The 12,930-nt window shown below is 37.2% G+C and overlaps 1 long non-coding RNA gene across 1 annotated transcript; it reads left to right on the forward strand.

Moving 5' to 3' along the window:
* The first annotated feature begins 2,704 nt into the window (after positions 1-2,704).
* LOC125325897 lies at positions 2,705-6,026 on the forward strand. Its single transcript, XR_007203602.1, has 3 exons — positions 2,705-2,788; positions 4,812-4,869; positions 5,844-6,026. It is a non-coding gene; the product is annotated as an uncharacterized LOC125325897 (long non-coding RNA).
* The last annotated feature ends 6,904 nt before the right edge of the window (positions 6,027-12,930 follow it).

Raw genomic sequence — 12,930 nt, forward strand, 5'->3', positions numbered from 1 at the left:
CACTCACTGAGGGGAAACTCCCTCAGAAGAAAGGGATTTATCATTCCTTTGGCTCTCTGATGACTTTCTCCCTTCTCTACAGGGCAACCATAAACATTGGCACCACCTACCTCCTTAGCAGACATGAGTTAAGGATGATTGTGGTGAAAAGAGACTTCTACCTTTTAATGTAATTCTGGTGCTTAAAAATAATTAAAAAGGAAAAAAAAAAGGAACCCAAGCATATTAGTTTTCAGTTCCAGCTGTGAAGCCTGACTACTGTGACATTGTCCTGCTTAGTGGTGAAAGGTGTCTGTAAATAGAGAGGGAGAGCATTTAAAAGCATTTTCGCTTGAGTTTTCCTTTTGCAGGATCCTGATGTTCCCTGCATTGTGCACAGGAACCATGCCTGCTGAATGAATGTGAGAATAATTGATTCTACTCTGTATATACTTATTTCTAAGATAATTTCTGCATTAAAATTGGTATAGCTTTTAATCATTCTTCAACTAATTTCAGTATGTGTTGTCACCTTCCAGACTTCATCTCATGTATGTTGTGCTGATATTCTTTAGTGAAAGCATTCATTCTCTCTCTGCTTCTATTTTCACCCAGGGATCTAAAGACATTATTTTCCTTCCTATTTCGATGGTTACCTTGGAGGAGGGAATGCCTCCTGTGTGTACAAATGTAGCAGTCACTCCTCTGTCTCATGGGCTTTCCTGTACTAACATTTCAACGATTTAGTTTTAAACCACAGTTCAAAACTAAACTGTGTTTCTGAGTTCTCTGTTATTGTCCCAAACAGAACATTTAAATTCACTGGAACAGGAATATCTTGTGGCCTCATACAATTCTCATTATTTCTCATTATTTCATTTTGCTGAGTTTTGCTTTTATCTTTCTTGCCACTTTCTAGAAACACCCTTAAATTACCTGCCTGCTGGATCCCAGTTTGGTGCCCTCTGTTCTTTCTTCTATTGATGCATCTTTCTTACTGATTTTCTTGTGTACTTGCTGCTTTTTATATTTTTTTTTCTGTTTCTTCCTGTCCCTTACTGAGGACCTTATTCTTCCTTGCCAATTTAAAGTCCTTTTGCCAAGACCCATTAGTTTTCTCTATCAGAAAACAGATGACCATGGTGCTCAAAAAAATTTATCAATGGTTTGAAGCCTCTGCTTTGTGTTTCTAAGCCCCCCGCCTTTTAGGCACTGATTTACCACCACCATTCTGGGAGTTTTGGGGTTTTTCCAACCTTGACAGTGGCAGTGAATCACATATGACATTTATCAGATTAGATTGAACTTAATTATGTTGTACTTGGGAAATTACAAACCACAAATTCCTCTGATATATTTCTAGGTGCGGAGTTTAATGAAGCAGCAGTATTTTCGCTGGCTTCAGGACCGTATTGTGGCACCATGATTGTATCACTTTAAGGGAAAATGTCAGTGATCTATCCTTGCTCCATGTCTCCTAGCTTCCTACCACTGCTCTTCAGCATTGGCTTCCAACATCTGCTATGTCATAATGTGCTTTAAATAAAGATCACAAAATACTGCCTCAGCAGAAGGGGTGAGCTGAGGTTACTCAGCCAACATTGATTTTTTTCATTGCCCCCTCCCATTTTCTAACTTGTGAAACTTTTCCTTTGCAGTTCTGTAAATGTTATTTTAATGTAATTTGTGCCTAACATATATATTATAGATAAGTCTATCTAATAAGCAGTTTGAAATAATATATGTAGATTTTTCTATTTTATATTCTTTTCTGTAAGTCAGCAGAGTAGAATTCATTAACTTGATATGGATCTTTTTCAGTCTTTTCAGTAACCATTCACCAAAGAATGGACTTAGGAGTGTATTTATATGGTAAATGAACTGATACTGCTTCCTTTAATATAAAGTTCATCTTTTTAACGCTTTTCCATATATACACATTTGGCTCTTTTGGAAAGGGACTTGTAATCCAATCTCCTTTCTTCTCATTTTAGCAGAATTATTACTTATAAACTAACATAGATTACTTGCAAGTATTAAAAGAACACTATTTATTTGTGTAGTACTTGAAATATACTTGAGCAAACTATTTATTAAAAAGAGTGACATTTACCATGATACTTTAAATAGTGGAGACAATTGAGTTGTGGTGGGTTTTTTGTTTGGTTGGTTTAGGTTTTTTATGGGGGGAATATTCAAATCGAAATTATGCAGTGAATGTATACAAAAAGCCTGTTTGATAGAGAGCTGTAGTAATGATGAATGAAGTTTTTGCTTTTCTGAGAGTGATATAACAGCATGTAGTATATAACTGACTAATGGAGATTTGCCACTCAAGTAACTCAATCAAAAATGTAATTTAGCTTGAAACTCTCACAGAAACAGCTGTGACTCTTGTATCTGTCCCAATTAAATACAGCGTGAGGATGATTGCATATGTGCTACTAACAGGGTTGTTGGGAGAATTTCTGATAAAGCTTTTGATGGGGATGTTAATGCAAAAATGTAAGTTTTGAATCTTCTCAATTAAAAAAGAAAACCACTGACTACATAGGATATTTAAAACAATTTTCAAAGGGACAGTCTCCTTAATCAAAATACTTTTCGTTTTGAATATATTTAATCCAGAGTAAGGCAGAGTGGGGTGTGGGGTTTTTTGATCTATTTTCCTTTAAAATAATTCATGAAATCATCAGATTCTAAATAGCTTTGTGATTTTAATTCTAGAACAATTATCTTAAGAATATCAACTTAGCGACTGTACCATCTTCAGCTGCCTCTGGAAAAAGTTTTCAAGCTGGTGTTGTTGGTGAGTCTCATAAAGCAGAAAGAACACCATCTACTTTAAGTAAGACCAGTATATTTACCCTACCAGTTATTTGAAGCATACCAAGAATCCTTGGCATGATTCTAGCCCTTCTTTGGGCACTGAAGTGGCTTACTAACCTTGTGTAGAGAGGTGTGTCAGAGGTGAATGTCCACCAAGTGATACCAGCCTGAGGAAGCTGAAAATACGCAAAATTTCTGGCATAGTTTTCCAAGCATTAGATGTCTCTCAGAGCAAAGCTATCAGAAATGCATTTTCCTATACTGCACCAAAAGCCCCCTGCAGATACTCCATGGACAAAATCAGATAACCACTAGCATGACCTTCTATAATTAATTTATGAAGGTAAAATGTGTGCACTTGCCAGATGAAGAACAGTATCTCAGAAAAGGAAGACTGCATTTCTGATCTTTCAGCCCTGATTCTTAAGAAATAACTACCAAAAATAAGTATATTCATAGCTAACATTCACAGCTGTACTTGACATTAAAAACCATTGAGATACTGGCTCCCTAGTATCTGGCCTTTCTCTCCAGGCGGCACCTCTGCCTGACCTCTCTGTCCCACCAGACCTACTGAACTTATTACTGCTTTGCTTGCTGATGTTTCCCTCTGCTCTGCTGGTACCAACCACCATTTTCTTTTGAATTGGTTAAATAATTATCATAATAATTCTCAACTTTGAGTTTATTGCTTTTATTTTAAGTCTAAAGAAAGAGCCCCAAAAAGCCCCAAAAGCTTGTCCATTACACCCAGTAAGTGCAACATAAAAGGAGATAAAAAGTCTTCACAAAGTTTCACTTTTTCTGAACCATAGATGGAATATGTGTGTTTCCACAAAATTACCTCTTAAAGTGCACTTCTATGAAATGAGTACTGTGTATCTTTGAAAATTCATCAGTTTCACTGTATTCAGTTAAATAATTTGTACAAAACACAAATCACTTTCTGGTTGAAAAGATTTGATGATGAAAACTCATTTGATGCTTCTAGAACAGATTGCAGCAACTTTATGATTTTGCTATTTTTTATGTCTTTTTTTTGTTGTTGTTTACAGATGAAATAAATTCCCTAGTCACAGCTGAAGTGAACAAAAATATTTTTGCAAAGTTTTGGCATGGTAAATGCACATGTGATTGAAGAACTATAGCTGTTCACATATCTCTTTTAATTTTCTAATATTCTTTGTCAATTAAGATGATGTGCATCTTTTAAATACATGGTTGTGAGCTCTGTTTGGTGTTTGTTTTTTATTGTGTGACTATATACATATAGTCATCATGCTTCATGCTTATCATACATAACTCTTGCTTGGGCAAAAGAGAAACACAGTCACAGCTGAAACTCGGAAATTATTGTTACTCCAGTTAGTGATTTAGCAATCTAACAGTCTGATTTATTAGTTACAATAATATATATTAATAATTCAAATAATGTAAGAAAAAAAATCATAACGCAGTTATATTACTTTTCTGGGGAAATAAAAAATCCTTTCCAGAAACCCTCTGGGTCCAAAGACTGGGAGCTTCAGCCTTCCTGAAAGAAAGAGATGGACTCAGAATGACCTATCAGCATCCTGAAGTCATCACTGGGATGCATATGGTCTTGGCTTAGGGTGTTTCTTCCCTTTATTGGGAGAAGAAAGATTTTGATAGTCCTGTCCTCCACAGACTTTATTTTTGGAAGTTTTTTGAATGCAGCTTCTGTGCTTACTCATTTCATTTGTTCCTCACCATTCACTTTTTGTTCTAAAGCTGGGTTTACCTGAACAATGGAAGGCTGAAATCCTGTAGTGACCTCTGAATTACAGCTGTGGTTTCTGTCAGAACTCCTGCACCTCTGGTACTGCTCTGCACTCATGCACCCTTTGGCAGTTCATTTTATTCTAGAAACATGAATAGCTGCTCATTATCACTGTAAACTAAAGAATTCTGAAAAAAATGTAGTTGGTAGTTAGCTGACCACCAGGTGACTGCTATCACAAATATTATTTTTTTTTTTTAAGGCTAAAATCAGCCCAAGCGAAGACAACCCATACGAGTCCTGAGACCCTGAGCTGTCAGGTGAGTGGCCTTTAGTAATGGAAAAATTGTTTTGTTTATCACGAAGATTTTGGAAAAGTTCAACCAAGCCAAAGCAAAATAGCACTGTAGTGATAAGGTGACCTCCTGTGAACTGCCTGTATAGCAGAGATCGAACTCTGTCCTTGTGCACGTCTAGTCGATAAAGAAAAAATTCAAAAAATAGGATTTTTTCATATCTTCCATGTAGTTCACTTATCATATTGTGTTGCTGTTCTCTAGTATACTTTTAATGGGTGTGTGGAAAGTATTTTAAAAAACCAAGTTCATTTCTATATTAAGTGTAGAAGCTTATGAAGAACTACTTCAGCAGTGAAAAAACAGCTGCCAGGAGTATCTTGGGTAAGAAGACATGGAGGTTTTAAACAACGACTTTACTTGTTGAAAGAAGTTGACAATTAATTAAAAAAAAAAAGACAAAAACAAAACCCAGAAAAACACCAATACCTTCTTACTCTAGAAAATGAAATCCCATACCAAATAGAACTTTCAGAAGAGATCAAAGGTTGAACTTGATGATCTCAGAGGTCTTTTCCAACCTGATTGATTTTGTGATATGTTGATGTTAATAGGATAAAAGCAGACAACTTTTTAAAAAGTTAATTTTCTGCTACTAGTTCCTGTCTTAAGAACTAACCTGTCATGCATGATATGATGCTTAAGCAGTCTTTGTGTCAAAAAAGAGACAGACCTTTAGTGTGGTCTTCTACAATAAATAGCCTAATTGGTAGGTAGGATGTGAAGGGGTGGGGAGGTGTTATGTTTTTAAGCAACCATGGAGTGAATGGGAATGAAAAGTAGATAGTGAAAGCTTTAGTCTTTCAGAGAAGAAAGTTCTTTTGGTTTTGATAGCCCAAAGACAACTGTGCTAGAGCTTAAATGGATCTTGAGAATGATAATAGCAATAGCTGCATGACCGCAGTTAGAATATTTTCATTCTTTTTCATTAACCCCAGGTAAAGTGCATTTGAAATAAACCACCTTGAGATTTCAACAGGAAAATACAATTTGTTGTCTCTGGGTCTTCTGCAAATCTGCTGGTATCAAGCTTAGAAGACATGCTGTGCTGTCATTCCTTACCCTCATACCGTTAGTGTCTTAAAAGATTTTTGCCAAAATAAACTGTAATTGCAACTGTTCAGTGCCCACCTGAGAAAATTACTTTTACTATTAAGACTGAATGGATCAAAAAGGTTCAACACATTCCTTTTCTACTATGTATCAGAACAAGACCTACAAAGTAAGGGAACAGGCAGGAATAGCATCTCATAGTACATTTATATTTAAAACTGTCAGGCTTTTTTCCTTTAAACCTATTAATCTCTTCTGTTCTTATGTACTTTCTTTGTATCTCTCTCCTTTCTCTTCTTCAGTGCTGTTGTGTGACTTCCAGATTCTTTTAATACCAGTTTAACATCAATGAGTCAGAATTCATTTTTATTTCCTTAATAAAGACCTTGTTTTTAAGTGTCCTCAGTATTACAAATTAGAGTCACATTTTCGCAGATGCCGAGATTCCTCAGCTTTCTGTACCCTGGTTTTGAAAATATTTTAAATGCCTATGTGGTTTGCCTTGGTGTGTAAATCTGTCCCTCAAAGGAGCATCTTAAAATTGAGCATTCCCATTAGTGGCTGTTTCAAGGCCAGCTTTAAAGAAGATGTTCCTTTCACAGAGGTTTTAAAAGAAAGTGCCACAGAAATATGAACGCTTTCTTCGAATAGTTAAAAAAAAAAAAAAAAATCTAGAAAGTAGCCATGAATTGAAAGACTTTAACTTCTTCCCCCACCACCACCTCCCCCACTGTAAGAAATGCAGCTATTCCCTGAGAAACTTTGTCGTTGTAAGCCCATTTTCAGTAATAATTTCAGCCAGTCCTAATGACCATTCAGAACAGCAGATGTAATAATTGTTTCCAGAAGGAGATGTGTTTGGGTTCCTAAATCTGCAGAAGGATAGTCCTTTTAGAACAGCAGAAATCTGGTCTCCTAACATGTTGTCTGAGGATGGGACAAACCACACTAGTTCTAATTTACACTGCCAAAGCAAAAGTCAGGACAATGAGGGTGAAATAGCAGTGTTCTGGGAAAGTCTGATTTCCATACCATTGTGGAAAGGGAAAATGGGCACAAAGGATTCATGTCAGTAGTGGCTGATTTCCTTTCCCCTTTCTGAGGCAGAGAAAGATCAAAACACCAGAGGGAGGCAAAAAGCAGATTTCTGCCCTTTTTTGATGTTTCCCATCATGGTTGGAGGAGAGAGGAGGAGCTGCAGAGAACCAGGGCTGTCTTTCTGCTGTATTTGCTCTATTGGCTAAGAGGCTTTGGTATGGCATTTGCCATCAGGGCAGGATAAAATATGTGTTTTGGGGAAGGTAGGACTGGCCCTGAGCTGCACATGAGGTACTGGTGCATCCTCACTCAGCCTTGCTGGGGACAGGGCAAGACATAGAATCATAGAATGGCTTGGGTTGGAAGGGGCCCTCAAAGGTCAGCTAGTCCAACCCCCTGCTATGGGCAAGGACACCTTTCACTAGACCAGGTTGCTCAAAGCCCCATCCAATGTGGCCTTGAACACTTCCAGGGTGGAGCACCGAGTTTCTCTGAGCAACATGTGCCAGTGTCTCACCACCCTAGGAGTGAAGAGTTTCTTCCCAGTACTTGACATAACCTACCCACTGACAGTTCAAAGCCATTCCCTCTTGTTCTACCACTACCTGCCCTTGTAAAAAGAAGTCCCTCTGCAGTTCTCTTGTAGCTCCCTTTAGGTACTGGCAGGTGCTATAAGGCTTCCCCAGAACCTTCTCTTCTCTAGGCTGAACAGTCTCAGCCTGTCTTCACACGTCAGGTGTTCCATCCCTCTGATAATTTGTGTGTCTCTCCTCTGGAGCTGCTTCCAAAGGTCCATGTCCTTCCTGTTCTGAGGAGCCCAGAGCTGGATGCAGTACTCCAGCTACTGTGCCACTTTGCAGGCTGGAAGGCAACTTCTGTGGCACCCCAAGGCTGGCCCCATCAGCGTGTCAGCCTGGCACAAGCCATAGGATCGCTGGGTTGTCAGGGTGGGTGGCTCTGTGTTTTGTCATGGGTATTTTGCTGTTTCTTTGCTGAGGCTGAAATTCTTCCACTGAAACGTCTGGCTGCTGAACTCTTTGTCCCAGCTGGCAAGAGGCAAAGTCAACTTCTTATTACCCGGCAAGGAATTGTGTTAACATCTTATTAGGGTTGAAAAACACCCAGATGATTGTACATCCATAGGTTTCCCTTGCTCTGTTAGTTGCTGTGTCATGGCATGAAATATGAGAGTCTCTGTCACTTGAAGGATCTTGGGCTGGTATTTTTCACATACATAAAAATGTGCCAGAAAATTACTCTGTCATAGTTTACATAATTCTGAGTGAGCTGGAATCAACTGCCAAATCCTATGTGCCTTGTGCAACTGCAAGTTGCCCTAGGATGTTGGAAATGTTTTTATTGGGATTGGAAACATGAAAAAGGAGCTGAGGGGAGACCAGAAGCCTTGTGGAAAGGCAGTGGTGTCCAGGCAGGATGTCCAAATTGTGTCTGAAATGGAACCACGTACTTGGCTTTTTGTCAACTGAATCCCATCCTAGGTGCACACAAAACCAATATACTTTAAACACAAACATTATTGTAAACTTACGTTAGTTCTGATGCAAAACAACAGAAATTAATGTTCCTTATTTTCTGATGAAAGTACCAAGACACTAAGGGAATTCGCCACGTGTAAAAGCACTGCAAGACACTGTCCTCACCACAGCTTATTTTAGTAGCCCACGTTGCCTCTCATTGTAGACTCTAAAAAGCTATTATTTCCCAAATGTATCCAAAATAAGTCTGAACATGTTTGCCTATAATGCAACAAGGTGAACTTAATTACAGGAAGCTTTAGAAGTGTACAGCTCATGTGCTGCTGACACAGCAGGGGTGGGTCGGTCTGAAGGGAAGGGGAGCGGTGAGGACAATCCCTATGTGGGAACCACGTTCAGAACAAAATCTGAAACTTCAAAGCAGGTGAAAAAAAACCCAACACAACAACCAATCCCCTGTAACACTTCTAAAATGTTATAATAAATGAAGTGAAAATAACATGCCCATTTACATTTCTTTGTTCTTATTTACGGTTTAACTTAATGTCAGGAGATTGCCAAAGTTTCAGCATCAGCATCTGTGTTCACCAGCTTCATCAAGATTTAGAAGAAAGAAAAGAAAGAAAAAAAGCACCTTATATTTTGTAAATTACCTGTGTTCGTGTGCAGCTTACATATGGGGTCGTTGATGGATGCAATAGGGAGTTACTTTTAAGCAAAGCTCCTGCTTGAGATGTGTTTCCCAACTCGGAGGCCTGGTTTTGGGCTCAAGATTGCTGAATGCTTCAGTACTAATCCTTTGTGCCTTGTACAGCACCAAACCCATGATTAATGTGGTATCAAAAGAATGAAAGTGTGTCCTCCCCCCTGGCTTTTACTACTTTAATAGACATTTGCTGTAGTTTTAAACAATATTTTTATCAGCAGAGATCAGTAAAATTCCCATAGTATACAGAGCCCTTTTAATTTCGCTCTGTAACCAACTTCTGTGGCTATTACCAGAACCTCCAAATTTCTTTTAAACACAGTATTTGCGGTTTAGATTGTTTTATTAGCAAACATTTTTTATTTGTACTGTTTATTATGTCAAACAGACAGAGTAGTGTTTTTAACATCCAGCTGTACTTCAATTCATTCTTGGTTGGATTAATGGGGTCTGTTGCTTTTTGTTAGTATGGAACCATTAACTAAGAACTTTTTCAAAAGAAGTGTTCTTCAGGTAGTTTAATCTACTAAATTCACATAGTCTCTTTAAAAGAGCTTCATTTTATTCCTTTTGTATGATACTCACCATAAATTAAGATGAAGCCTATTGTTCTGCAGCTCCTTTCCTAATATTTCTTCATGTTTGAAAAACATCTACTTATTTTTATTTTTATTTGTATGAATGACATTTATAGTCCCTTTAACTAGTGAGGACTTAACATCATCCAGTGCAAAAATATAATGAAAAAATATATTCTTGACCACCTATACATCATTTTGCTTTGAATTTCAGGGTCATTTTCTTTAAATATTATTGTATGAATCATCTCCATTTACACTGATAATAAAATGCTTTCTGGTGTTCTCAGACTCAAAAATTTATGAAAACAAAAACATGATGCAGACACAAAAACACAAGTTTCTGAAACTGGAACATCCTGTACCATTACTTGAGATAAAGTTCTTATTTAAAATTTAAAATATTGCTGAAATTATTTCTTGAGGAAGTTATTTTGGGATTTTACAGTAACTACTGTAACTACAAGTAACTACACTTGAATAAAATCTGTTCCTGTGAACAGCAATATTTTAAGTATTCTAAAATGTTCCAACTTTAAATAAATTGATGACCAGTGAGATCATCCCTAGACATTCAATAGCAATGGTGTTAAGAAGTGTCACTGAGACAGTAATAATGATATCATCATACGAACAAGCAAAGTGTACTCTCTATGACTCACTGCTGCTTTTTTATAGAAGTTTCAGCTTCAGACGTGAGTGTGTGAGATGATTGGTTTGGTGAATGAGCACAGAAAACAGAAATATTTTTAAAAAATCCATGTAATTTCCAATTTCTTTTTAATATGTTTCAAGATGCTGCCTAAAATCCAGAAATGGGACAAACTGAACACGTAATACAGTAATTTTTCTGGTTCAATTCTTCTGTGGAAGTAAGTTTCAAGTCATGTTAATGAATGGCATTTACTTAATGCTTATTCTCCAGTGCTATACAGTTTAACTCAGGAACCTGATGACAAAGGGAATCTGGCAAAGGAGTTGCTTAAGGAGGGTTTATATATTTATAAATATGTTTATAAATATGTTTATATGTTGTAGTAAATACTTCCCAGCTTTCATATTCTAATTACCACTTCTCTTCAAACTGCTACTTGAAAAGCAGTTGGTCATTATTACATTGAGGCATGGTTCTGGTTTGTTTTCTTTCTGGTGCCATCTCTTCCTACTCTACAGGGATATATGTATATATATATATATACACATTATATATGTATGAAAAATTTCTCTTTAATTTAGGTCTATGTATTATATATGTATGAAATATTTCTTTTAATTTTTTGTTACAATCATCATGCAAAATATTGTGCTTATTGCATGCCACAGTTCACTGAACTGGAAAGAGAGGTGATTTTGTTGTTTGGGGTTGCTCTTGGTTTATTACCTCGCAGTGTAGAATGTGCACAAGCAGCATGTGTGGCTTCCTGGGGTGGGAGAAGAGTGAACGAGACAGTCTTTTTGGGTAACAGCAGAATTTGAAGAACCAGGCCCGTCCTCCTTTGCCCTGGGTTAATCTTGGATGCTTTCAACAGTAATGCAGCAGAGGCCTGGGTGTGTAGCTCTGATTATATGGCTCAAAACGCTATTTTTATTTATTTTAATCCCATGTATTGGCCTGAATGCCTTATGAAGGCTACCAGATCTCTGCAACTGCACTGCATCCATCATGCAGCTCTTCTACTACAGGGAGAGCTGACAGATAGGATTTTCTCCCCGTTTTCTCCCATAGAAACTCTGAACAATAATCTTGTACTTGCCTAGGTAATAGTGTATGATTTTTCCCAGAGACTTAAGCTGCTATAAATCAAGTAAGTACATGCATGTCAGAGGAAGACATAACTCTTTATTTATGAATGTGTTAAAGAACTGTCAGAAAGGGATATTGATTCTGGTTTTATACAGGGAGCTAATGAGAATAACCAATCAATGTACCATAGGGAGAACTTAACATTATTATGAAATATTTAGCTTATAAGGAAGTATAAAAATTAAGCAAACTTCCAATGGACAACAGCAGCATAATTTTTTACTAAAGAGAAGATGAAAAGCAGAGATTGGTGATTAAAAAAAAGTAAAATGAAAGCATAGGAGAAACTAATATATCATGAAGACTTACATAAAGGTCCTGCCCATTGATATATTTTGATTAGAATATTTTGACTAAGAGAGCACAATTCTGAGCAGCTGTTTACCAAAATGTCTTCTATAGCATGCAAACCTGGTTTTGTTTTACTCAAAAACTCTAAGGTGTCCTGAACTGAGAGAAATTAATAAACAATTGCAAAAGAAATTAAATTGGTCATTAAATGTTGTGTAAGTAAAGAAAAAATGCATATTAACATAATATGGGTTCAGGAAAAGAAAATTGCCAAAGCCAAACACCAAGATCTCAACAATTATTAAAAAAATCATCTGCAATTATTCTTTTTCCTTGAGCTTCTTCTTACTGTTCTAGTGCCCTTTTCAAGTTCAGTTTATTAAAATCTTGGAGGAAGTGAGGTGTTTTGTTAAGCACTTATTATGTGCACTTGAAATGTCTTTATGGTTGATGGCACTGAGGGCAAAAAAATACCTTATGATAGCAATAGCCAACCAAATTAAGCACATGTAGCCTACTTGCATTTCACCTGTTGGAGCATTGGAAGACCTATCTACCAAAGGAACAGGAAGCATGTGTTCCAAGACAGAGTTCATTAAGTCTTTCAAAATGAATTAAAACTTGAGTCATGGAGTATTTGACAAGGGTGATTTTTGTATGTAAATAGCATAACTGACGAAATAATACAACTTAAGTGCAAGCGGTGTTTACTATCATAATTGACTAACAATTATCTGAGGATTTTGGTGTTGAAGTGGTGCCCTTTCCATATTTCTGAAATTTACGCCCCAAAACCACAGTGTACTATAAAGGACTTAAGAGTGATTTTCCTAATTTGACTGCAGAGTTCAACATTGTACAAGAAAGTTTCTGCTTCAATTGCAAAATCACAGAATTACAGGATGGTCTGGATTGGAAGGAACCTTAGATCCCACCTGGCTTCCATAGGCAGGGACAACTTCCAATAGACCAGGTTGCTCAAGGTCCCATCCAGGCTGTCATTGAACACTTCCAGGGATGTGGCACCCACAGCTTCTCTGGGCAACCTGTTGAAGTGAC

The sequence above is a fragment of the Corvus hawaiiensis genome, chromosome 5 (genome assembly GCF_020740725.1).
Source record: "Corvus hawaiiensis isolate bCorHaw1 chromosome 5, bCorHaw1.pri.cur, whole genome shotgun sequence".
NCBI classification, from domain to species: Eukaryota; Metazoa; Chordata; class Aves; order Passeriformes; family Corvidae; genus Corvus; species Corvus hawaiiensis.